Below are 10,939 nucleotides of genomic sequence, written 5' to 3' on the forward strand. Positions count from 1 at the left end.
CCTTAATCTCTCCTTATTATCCACCATATTTGCTTATCCAACGTTCTGCCGGCCCGTTTATATTGGATAAGTGAGACTCTACTGTATGTTGCATTTTTAAAAAAACTTGCTGTATTAACTTTGTGATTTTTTTTAAATACCCTCATATGCTAATATAATGACTTCTAGATTTTGGGGACCAAGAATCATATCCCCATTCAGGCATGGAAAGTGCATGGCCAGGAAAGTGAGGGTTAGTAGCCCAAGAAACACTTTTAGGCTAGTGCAACCTACATTTGGAAGGCATCGTGTTAGGTCTGCAAAGTACACCTCTACTTATTGCAGTTTGAAGTATTGTACTGAGATACACTGCAAGGACCATGTAATCTCCCAGTGCCACCATTATGCCCAAGCATTTGGTGATCTGGATTTGTTTCTATCTTGAACCAAACTGCTTGGTGCTGCTTGCAAAAGTATCAGAGAAAGTGGTTTAATGCTGTAATGCCCTGAGCAATTTTCCCTTGCTCACTCACTGCATACAAACCTGTTTCCATCTCAAAAAGTTCAAGGAAATGCTTTGCCCTCTCTGCCTTCCATCTCAGGGCCACTTTTGTCATGATGCCATTATTGTTACTGCTATCTTCCCATCTTTAATTTTCAAGCTGAAATGGGGGTCTCCAGATAACAGAAATGAACTTGTTCTCATGACCACCAATTCAAGCCCTTTCATGTCCTACTAGAGCAGTGATTCTCAACCTGTGGATCCCCAGATGTTTTGGCCTTCAACTCCCAGAAATCCCAACAGCTGGTTAACTGGCTGGGATTTCTGGGAGTTGTAGGCCAAAACACCTGGGGACCCATAGATTAGGAATCACTGTACTAGAGTTTCTTTCTTTTCTTTTTTTTTGGGTGGGTAAACAGTTTATTACTGATATGTTACATAACAAAACAGCAAATTATAGCAGATAAAGTCAAATAACAATCCTTTTGAAATTTACATGCATATCTAGATTAGTCAATCAACCAGTTAATTCTAACATTAAGTACATATTATTATCAGTAATTCAAAACATATAGAATTACTCTTTCTACATGTTATCCGCTATTTTCAATCTAGATTTCTACTCATTTTTTTAAAGAAATTAAATATAAGAGTTCACCCTAACATTCAAACAAAGACATACACAGGTATTACACACAACAAACCCTGCACACACCTAAAACCCCTATCCCACACAAAATAAAACCCCTTCCCCACCCGTGCACCCTTCACCATGACTTCCAACCCTGAAGCATTATGAAGCCTTTGAGCCAATTTATCTATCCTTGTTAATAGTAACCCTAAATTCCTAATGGAACTCCTTTATATTACTGACTATCTATTCAGATATGCTATGGCCAACTTCCATGTTTCTAAAAAGTCCTCATTACTTTTGTTCCTTCTATTATTGGTAATTTTGGCCATTAGCATATATTCCCACATTCTTTCCCTCCAATCCTTTTTAGTTAAACCTGTACTAGAGTTTCTTACCATTACCAACAAAATTGCTGACCATTGTAAGTCTGACTGGGAGTAAACGTGAACCACTCAGTCAACTTCTGGCTATTAGCTATTGGAATCACCGCTGAAAATATGCCTAAGCAGCTGCTTCCCCCTGTGGCCAGAATCGAACATCCCCTCAGGAGAAGGTTAAATTGCCTCTGCGTCTGTCTGTCTCTGTCTCTGTTTGATGTGTTTATGGGCATTGAATGTTTGCTCTAAGTGTGTATAATGTGATCCGCCCTGAGTCCCCTTCGGGGTGAGAAGAGCGGAATATAAATACTGTAAATAAATAAATAAATAAATTAGTGATGATAATGAAACCTGGATAGTATCAATAATTGTTAAAACTGTAAATGATATACATGTTTAACTAACTAGAGGATATAATTGAAATTATAGTTGGGAAAGAGAAAGCGAGACCAACATTCGATAACATTTCCAGCTACCCAACTGTTCTTTCAATGATCTACTAACTGCTAAATCTGGTAAATGAATAAAGGCATGCCAGTGATAACTGACTAACTTTCTTGACTTCACATACAATTTCTCTGTAACCACTGTAGTTTGAGAGGGCTACTATGAGTCTTGTCCTGATTACAAATCAAGGCTGTCATTGAGCAAAGTCCAGCTCATCTCTTTCCTGTCCACATCATACCTCCTTGGGATTTTCCTTATATGGTCATGTTCAAGGCACACTGTCTGGCTTTTCCTTGACTATTTCTAACATCCAAATCTCTGAAATGAACTGAAACACTTTGAACTGTCATTTCACTTTGGAATTGAATCATACCAATGAGATGTGAATGGTATCAAGTCTGATCTGACCTAGTAGAAATTGGTTCATGTCATCCCACTTGAGTTCAAGTTTTCACTTGAATCAGTTTATACCAATTCAAGATTTGGTATAAACCTTCTTTCTTATATCTGATTCTGATATGTTATTAGATTTAGGAGTGTAACTAATAAACCAACAACTTCATCACTTCATGATCATCTTTGCACTTGGTGGCCTTCTGTGATGATTACCAAATCCCTTGAAGACAGTCTAGAGCAGTGGTTCTCAACCTGTGGGTTCTCGGATGTTTTGGCCTTCAACTCCCAAAAATCCTAACAGCTAGTAAACTGGCTGGGATTTCTGGGAGTTGTAGACCAAAACAACTAGGGTTGAGAACCACTGGTTTAGAGCAGTGGTTCTAGATGTTTTAGGTTTAAACTCCCAGCGGTTTCAGCTAGCATGGCAACTGGTCTAGAATTCAGGAAAGTGATGTCCAAAACATCTGGAAAATAAGAGGCTAAGAATCACTGGTTTAGAGACTTCAGCTGGTCAAGAATTATGTGGTCTTCTTATTTATAAGGAAATAAAGCACATTACTGAAAAAAAACGGGGCAGTGCTTTCCAGTTTGCTTCAAGAAGGTGTTGTTGCTGCTGCTGTTGGTAATGATGGTGATGATATTTCACCTTTTCTCCAGCACTAGAGCTTGGAAAATGCACATTGAAAAGCTCACACCATTAAAATAAATGAAAATAAATATACTACTAAACTATAAATAGAATTTAAAGGAATTTAAATGCATGTGTCCTTTAAAAATAGATGAGAATATTTCAAAAATAGAATCAAGGCAACACCTTATTAGCATGAGAGTTGGTTCCCAAAGAGTTGTTTAAACAAAAAAAAAAATCTGACATACACGAATGAATAATTTAAACATTTATACAATAATATGATACAGTACTTGCATAACAATATATCATTCTTAGTGTTCCCCAGCTTAACAGCTAATGCATATACCTGCATGCATGATGGGGGTGGATATGTAGCAACGGCAATCATGTGGATGGAAATAATGCAAAGGATTGGAAATGTGGAATAGTTTTGTATTACATTAATTTGTTTTCTATTTTCGTGTCTGTGTTTTGTTTTATTTTTTATTTCATTGGAGTTGAGATACATTTTTGAAAATATTAAAAAAAAAACCTCCATGTAAGGGCTGGGGGTTTTGGGGATGGGGGCCACCACATTTCCAATCCTTTGCATTAACATCCACATGGTTGCCATTGCTACATATCCACCCACATCATGCATGCGGGTATATGCATTAGCTGTTAAGCTGGGGAACACTAAGACTGATATATTGTTATGCAAGTACTGCATACATATACCTTCTGAAACAATAATACAAAAGAGCTTGTTACTGGCAGAATGATCAACTTCCATCCACCTGCCCATGACGAATTCCTCTCCCAAAACACCACTGTGATGTGATTTCATCTGAGAGGACTGATCACATGTCATACATTTTTGGATTTTTCTGGAAAACCTCAGGGTAAAAGGTAAGGTTCCTTTTTTTTATTAAAGCTCAAGGAATTGCATTGCAAGCAAATAGTCAAGAAAGTTGTGTGTCTGGATTGCAGCAGACATGAGGTATGTTTTTTTTCCATTAGTGTAAACACTAATACATTGTTAAGTTCCAGGGTCAGAGAAGCAGATGGCAAAAACAGAACAGCCTACCTCAGGGGAGTGTGCTTGCTCCATCAGTGTTTAACATTTACACAAATGATCAGCCACTGAAAGAAGGGCAGAGTGTTTCATCTATGCTGAGGATTGTGCCATCACCACTCAAGCAAGGAGCTTTGGAATGGTTGAACAAAAGCATTCTGAAGCTTTAGGTACTCTTACTGCCCATTACAGGGAAAACCAGCTGATTTAGGAATCCATCTAAAATGCAAGCGTGTGTTTTTCATCTTAAGAACAGACAAGCATCTCAAGCTCTGAGGATTACCTGGGAAGAAATCCCACTGGAGAATTGCAGCACACCAAAATACCTGGGAGTTACTCTGGACCGTCTCTGTTTTACAAGAAGCACTGTTTGATTATCAAGCAAAAAGTGAGTGCTAGAAATAATAGCATACAAAAGCTGACTGGCACAACCTAGGGTCACCACCAGATACAGTGAACACATCTGCCTTTACTCCTTGTTACTCTGCTGCTGAATACACATGCCTAATGTGGAATACATCTCACCACGTTAAAACAGTGGATGTGGCTCTTAATGAGACATGCCACATTATCACAGGATATCACAGTTGCAGCCAGTAATGAAGGGACCAAGGCATTGACATCTCCGGGCCATCCTCTGTTCAGATATCAGCCAGAAAGCCAATCAAGAAATAGCTTTCTAAGATCTACAGAGATATTTGTAGGGGCCGGGCTGTGGCGCAGGCTGTTGAACAGCCTGCTGCAATAAATCACTCTGCCCATGAGGTCATGAGTTCGAGGCCAGCCCGTGGCGGGGTGAGCACCCGTCAATTAAAAATAAAAAATAGCCCCTGCTCGTTGCTGACCTAGCAACCCGAAAGATAGTTGCATCTATCAAGTAGGAAATAAGGTACCACTTATAAAAGTGGGGAGGCAAGTTTAACTAATTTTCGACTTGGAATGAGGAAGTGCTGTCAGAGTGGATGATGAAGCAGCTGCTCCCCCCTGTGGCCAGAATCGAACATCCCCTCAGGAGAAGGTTAAATTGCCTCTGCATCTGTCTGTCTCTGTTTGATGTGTTTATGGGCATTGAATGTTTGTCCTATGTGTGTATAATGTGATCCGCCCTGAGTCCCCTTCGGGGTGAGAAGGGCGGAATATAAATACTGTAAATAAATAAATAAATAAATAAATATTTGAAAGAACATCTCAACAAGCGAGAGTCCAAAAGTGGCAGGCTAAACCCCAGAACCTCAATCAGTGGCTGATACCAGGTGAGAAACTCCCCCCTGGGAACACAGAAGACTGGGCGACTTAGGAGGCACTGAACAGACTGAGCTCTGGCACCACGAGATGCCAACCTTAAGAAATGGGGCTACAAAGTGGAGTCCACGACATGCAAGTGTGAAGAAGATCAAACCACAGACCACCTATTACAATGCACTTTGAATTCTGCCATATGCACAATGGAGGACCTTCTTACAGTGACACCAAAGGCACTCCAAGTGGCCAGCTTCTGGTCAAGGGACATTTAGTACAATGCCAAAATTTTAACTTTGTTTGTGGGTGTTATATATATATATATATATATATATATATATATATATATATATAATAACTATAGTCTCAATTCGCTTCTGACATGATAAATAAATAAATTGGTGTAGATAACCTCTGTTTCCTCAGATTTGAAAGTAAATCCTTGTTCAGAGTGATTTTTGTTATGGGCAGCTAAGACTCTTTTCCTATATAGGTGCATTCTTTTGAGGATTCCCTGGTATAACTGATCCTCCAGACTTTAATGCTCATGCTTGATACAGGAGAGTCTCGCTTATCCAACCTTCACTTATCCAATGTTCTGCATTATCAAACGCAATCTGCTTTTTAGTGGTCAATGTTTTTGTATTCAATTTTTTCAATACATTGCAATGTTTTGGTGCTAAATTCATAAGTACAGTAATTACTACATTACGTTACCGTGTATTGAACTGCTTTTTCTGTCAGTTTGTTGTAAAACATGACATTTTGGTGCTTAATTTGTAAAACCATAACCTAATTTGATGTTTAATAAGCTTTTCCTTAATCCCTCCTTATTATCCAACATTTTTGCTTATCCAACGTGCTGCTGGCCCGTTTATGTTGGATGAGTGAGACTCTACTGTACATACTGCCAGTATGTTATATCAATCTCTCTGTGTTGTTGTGGGATTTTTTTTAATTCAAAGATAAGTGCGTGGGGCAAGTTGTATTAGGACCACAATGTGCAGGAAAGACTAGCCATCACTATCCTTGACATTCCTTTTCCCTTCTCAATGGTTAGCAATAACCATTAACCAGAATAAAAATCCATTTGAATTTTATCTTTAACAAGAGAGTTTAAATCATAGGCATGAATGATTTAAACTCTTATTTAAGCGTGAATAAAGACAACATTTGTATGCCTTTTTAAGGATAATCAAATTTTGCTCTAAGGTACATAATGGGTTTTTGGAGAACAGGCCAACCTTCTATGTTAACTGTGCCAATGCTCAGTTCCAACCCAAAAATGTCTAGACTATTATCCATTCATTTGCCATTCCTGCCATCTGATGTAATCCCAATATTTAAATTTGGGAAGGGTGTAATTAATCACAACTACTCGATCAGGGAGTCTTAAAATATCTGTTCAGACATGCACACACATGGAAAGTCGTGTTATGACATATATCTTACACAGTGATCTTAACAGGGTTAACAACTTACACAATTAGTTGCTAAAATCATAAAATATTAGTATTGAAGAAAAAAACGAATACTGTCTTTCAACAATTCCCAGAGGAGCAGTTATGTGTTAGTAAAAATGACAAGAAATAATCTAGCACTTTAGAGATGAACAAATTTGGGGGGGGGGGGGGAACTTGATCATACCATATGATATCACAAATGCAAGAAATATGAATCCTCAAGGAACGTTAAGTCTACACAAACCATCACTAAATATCTTAAATCAAAATAGTGTGAGGTTCATTTTGTGGGGGAGACTATGCAAAAACACCTTCAAGTGAAAAAGACTAAAGTGAAATAGAATAATGTAACATCATTCCACATGCTTATTTTTAGAACTATATATTTATTATGTTTGTACTTCTGTATTATTTCTAATATGGTAAGTGAAAGTTTTATAGTGTAATGCAAAGAAAGCTATAATTGAGTTGTATGAGATGCAGTTACTATAATTATAATATTGTTATAATTAGACTGTAATTATAACAATTATATTTTAATATTCAAGTTTGATTTATGAAACCATCAGAGACTAGGTTTCAATTAAAGGAGACATCAGTTAGACACTTGGGAATGAATGCTGCATTTAGGCAGTCATTTAAATACCACAGCAATCAACACCACCCATGTTTTCAGCAGCTGTGACTAAGGCAAGAAAGTAATTTTTTAATGGAAGCATACATTCTTATCTCTAAATAATCAAAAAGAAGTGACAGAATTTCTTAGCATACCTCATAAATGCTTAAAAAAATCTCCTCTTTCTTATCAACCCCTCCTTGTTTTGTCCCGGGGAGACATTATTAGGATGTGTGCTTACAAAAATTGAAAATTGGAATAAATATCCATGCCTAAATTTCACAGGGACAAAATATAAACTATGTGTAAGAGTGAAGGTCTCAGGGGGATTCTACAGTGTAGATGCACTCTGGTTATCAATTAAAATAATTCTTGGTTCTTTTACAGACAACCTGTCTAGACATCTATTCCCTCCTATGTATGTCCATGACATATACATTTAAATCACTGAACAGTGTTCTGAATACCACATTTCCTTTGAAAAGTAGATTCCCTTCACCCAGCATGTATTCTTCCAGCTGTGAATGAATGTACCCTTTCTCTCAGGCTCATCCAACCAGTATGACCAGTGGCCATGCTGCCCTGGAGTGTGGTTTCCCGAAATTTGTTTGTATATATTGAAACATATTATCATATTGCACCCAAGTTGTTTAAGGTTACAGTTAACATTTTAGGACTACATTCCTTCAAGAAAGTCAACATGACAGACCTTTCTTTGCCTTTTAAGATACCTCATTCAATTCAACAAGAAATATCCACAGCTCAGTAGTAGAACATATGCTTTGTATGCAAGTTCAGTCCCTGACTTTCTAGTTCAAAGATGTAAGTAACTAGCAACAAGAGCCGTTCTTAGGTAATTTTCATGAGTAGGCAATAAGAATTTTGGCACCCCCCCCCGAATGTTGGTGCCCTCTCCCCCGAATTCCCCCCCCCAAAAAAAAACCACGGGGGGACTGAGCAGCAGGGAGGGGAGGATCAGGGCCTTCCGGGGCTTCCACTCCTGGGAACTGGGATCCCCGCAGATTTACAGCGAGGCGCAGCACTTGGCGCTGGACGAGCTGATCGCGGGCGGGCAGGCGGCTTTCCAGGCTTTCCTGCGGAGGCAGAAGCGGATGCCGCTTCTCTTCTCTGCAAAGCATCAAGGAACATCTTCCTTCTCGCCAGGAAGGTGTTCCTGGGTGCTTTGCAGAGGAGTGAAGCGGCACCCGCTTCTCTTCTCTACAAAGTGCCTAGGAACAGCTTCCTTCTTGCCGGGAAGGTGTTCCTGGGTGCTTTGCAGAGGAGAGACGAGGTGATCGCTTCTCTTCTCTGCAAAGTGCCAAGGAACGACTTCCTTCTTGCTGGGAAGGCATTCCTGGGCACTTTGCAGAGGAGAGAAGCGGCGCCTGCTTCTCTTCTCTGCCAAGCGCCAAGGAACACCTTCCTTCTTGCCGAGAAGGCATTCCTGGGTGCTTTGCAGAGGATAGGAGCCATGGGGGCAGTCCTCAATGGCACCCCCTACAAGATGGCTCCATACACCAGTGCCTAGTTGGCCTGGTGGTTGAACCGCCTCTGCTAGCAATGTAAAACACCTCTTGCAAGACTCGTGCCCTTTCTACACTGCCATATTGTTGTGACTCAGCAGTAGTTCCAGGATGAAGATGAGGAAGGGGATTTTTGATTACAGATGCAGATGTCAGATGATGGGATTCATGATGAGTTTCAGGATGATGGTGTGGGGAATTATGGAATTCAGACACAGGCTGGCTCAGAAGTGTAGCCTGTTGATGAGTTCCAGATGCAGCCTGTCACGGATGAGAACCAAGGAAATATTCCCATGGGAAATAATGAGCTTGATCTGTCTCAGGCTCAGGTTCAGGTGCAAGATAATGGTAATGAGGAGTTTTGCCTTGATGGGCAGGGCGAGTCTGAAGGCCCATTGCTCTCTCGGGCTGGTTTACAATGGAAAGGAATGCCATGGAGAAGTCTTAGATTATCTGGGAAAAGGGAGGCCAGTGAAGGGAAAAATAATGCATTTTGGTTGCTTTTAAAACAGTGTGTTGAAGGGCAAATCTTTGTCAAAACAAATTCTTGCTTCATCTGGGTGGATGGTCTATGTCTTCATGCTACTTCTGCTTTGGATATACACTTGTTCTTGAATCCTTGTAACCTTTGGATTTGTGTATCTTTGGGAATGGACTACTGCTTCTTGTCTATGGATTATTCGATTTACTGACTCTATTTTGCAACTACCTTTGGAACTATATTTCTGCCTGCTTTGATATTATATATATTCTGCTTTTGCTCAATAAAATTACAAAAGACTATCTACTGTGTGCTGCCTGGTGTCTACAGCAAGGTGAACTAGTCTGAGGTGCGACACATATAATTCACATTATCAAAGCAGATAATCTATATTTTCTGCTTTAAACTGGATTATATGAGGCCCCTTCTACATTACCGCATAAAATCCAGATTATATGTTTTGAATTGGATCATCTGGCCACTCAGACACAAATAATCAAGTTCAAAGCAGATAATGTGGATTATCTGCTTTGATAATTCATATAATTCAGGTTAAAGCAGATAATCTGGATTTTATATGGCCGTATAGAAGGGGCTAGAGTAGATACTGCTGGGACAGATCAGTCAGTTTTAGGACTTTATCACACCCAATAAAATCAGATTTTCTACACATTTAAGAAATGGCTACAGATGAAGCCCATCACATTGGAAATCGACATCTTTTTTAATTCCCCACATAGAGACATGTAAAAATGTGAAATTTAACATGTGTTGGGAATTCCCCATTGTCAACTTGTAAAGATAATGATGACGTCATTCTGGAGGGAGGAGCTGAGATGGGCTGTATAGAATCATTACTTCCACCATAATATTTAGAACCGAGGAGGAAGTCATGGTAATTTATATCTTTTTTTTTTAACAATGGCTAATGTTCCTTCAAGTGGCGTAGCTTCCATTGGAATAAGTGTTTAAAAAAGGTGTCTTAACTCTGCTTCCGTGGAAAGGTCTTTAGGACAAACAACCCCAGGGAAAGTAGTGTCTCAAAATGGATGCCTGTTTTAAAAAGTGTGCTAGAAGGAGACATTGCCTGCCCGTGTGATGGGATTTAAGTGGATGGTTGAGTTAGAAGACAGAGGAGGTACTCTTGTGTGATGGGGGTGAGCAAATTCTTCATCTTGTTAAAAGACAGAACTCCCTGAAACAGCATGAAACTCCAAAGAAGACAATCCCCCCCCCCACACACACACACACACACTTTTCTTCATTTTCACCAGCTCTGTCTGATGAAATCCTTAAATGTTCAACTCAGGTAGCAGATCTGTTCTCATCTTCCTTTATGTATTTCTGCTTCCTCTTTCTGATCATTGAATTTTGCTCTTTTTACCTAACTGAATGGAGCAAAACACATCATGCACAAGCGGAGCCCCAGTTACTTGGATTACTCCCTTAGTGTGATCCACCAACATCCATTTCATTGAAAAATTCTGGGAAATGACTGTATCTTCCAGAAATTCCAGAGCTCTGGGATGCCATGCCATGTAAGACCCAATCCATCCACCAATCTCATGTCCAAATTTTACAGCAAAATCTAAAATAC

The sequence above is a fragment of the Anolis carolinensis genome, chromosome 6 (assembly GCF_035594765.1).
Source record: "Anolis carolinensis isolate JA03-04 chromosome 6, rAnoCar3.1.pri, whole genome shotgun sequence".
NCBI classification, from domain to species: Eukaryota; Metazoa; Chordata; class Lepidosauria; order Squamata; family Dactyloidae; genus Anolis; species Anolis carolinensis.